A 1,507-nucleotide genomic window follows, 5' to 3' on the forward strand; every position below is an offset into this window, starting at 1 on the left:
TTTATATAAAGATGTGTTTTCTTGCAGACATTGGCTGTGAAGTTTAAGTTGGTTGGTAGGTATATAGTACATAACTGTCTTGTATTGCAAGTAACGTTTACAAGCATGTAAATATTTGTATATTTTTCCATTTGTTTGCTGGTAAATATTTGAAACTTGCTCGAATTGGCTGTAAATGTATACATTTGCATATTAAATGTATTCATTGCAAGTTGTCACTTATACTCCCTATCCGGCGCTCTAGGTCACCAGGCTGCTCATTATTACACACACCTGTCACCATTGTTACGCGCACCAGCCTCAACAGCCTCACACGAACTACGCCAAATGTTAACCTTTGACCCCAATTGTCATTTATTTTACCTCCTCTTTCATATGAGCCCATAAGTTTTGTATGGAAAATATTGGGGTCCCCCGCAACGAAGGTGTCACCTTAGCCGGTGTAAACCCCCAAATTTCACTTTTTCATTTTTGGTCGCAGGCGAAAACTTTTTATATTTTATCGAGCATCAATGGATTCCGAACGCGCCGATGTCAAATTTATACCCGTCGCTTAAAATTTCAACTTGTAGTTTCGTTTTTCGTCGTTTTCCCACTGTCCTCCGAAATTTCAATCAACTCAACATTTGAATTTCCAAATGGAATTTTGGAAAAAAAAATGCTACTGTTAACGGCGTGCCTCTAAACTGAGAAAGGCCGAAAGAAAATTTCAATTCCGACACTCGCACAACCTTCTATTAACATTTTAGTGCTCTTTTTTATAAAGTGTCCTGACCTACATCTCTTGTGAGGATGTGATAAAAATGATAAATCTCAGGAACTACTGCTCTGAAATCAATGTTTTGGGGTTGCAATCGAAGGTCTAGTGCTTGCAATACTCTACACTAAATTTAATACGTTTTAACACATTTTTGGGTGTTTTATGATGTTTTCAGAACACTTCTCTGACATGAGGTGACCCAAAATAATTATTTCTGGAACCGGTACCGGGCAAACGACAAATGCTGCAAACATTTTACTTCCACCGTCGTTTAGAGGACAATGGTGTGTAACTTTAGAGACAAAACTCAACGAAATTGCATATTGGGAACTATTTTAAAGGAATATTTTCCCAATTCTGGACGCCCATACAGGTTCATTACAATCGAAGCTAATTTGAACCTCTGTATCTATGTGGCTAGTAGGAGTAGAAACAAATTGAAAATATGCTCTGTTCCAGGGAGACTTGAGCTATAATTTGAGACCATCTGTGTAAAAATTGGAGATTGTTTGATATTTTTAAATATATCCCGGAGATTCGGAAAAATAGGCCTGAGTTGACCGTACAGCCAAAACGAGCCAGTTTGACGGGCCCATAAGTCCTTAATTTGGTCATTCACAGTGATGTATCACATATGCTATGTTTCAGTGTGACTTGAGCTATAATTTGAGACCATTGGTGTAAAGATTGGAGATTATTTTTTGGGGAAGAACAATTTTATTTTTTGAATTTCCCCTCTTTCCCCCC

The sequence above is a fragment of the Salvelinus sp. IW2-2015 genome, unplaced genomic scaffold (assembly GCF_002910315.2).
Source record: "Salvelinus sp. IW2-2015 unplaced genomic scaffold, ASM291031v2 Un_scaffold1334, whole genome shotgun sequence".
In the NCBI taxonomy this organism is placed as follows: domain Eukaryota; kingdom Metazoa; phylum Chordata; class Actinopteri; order Salmoniformes; family Salmonidae; genus Salvelinus; species Salvelinus sp. IW2-2015.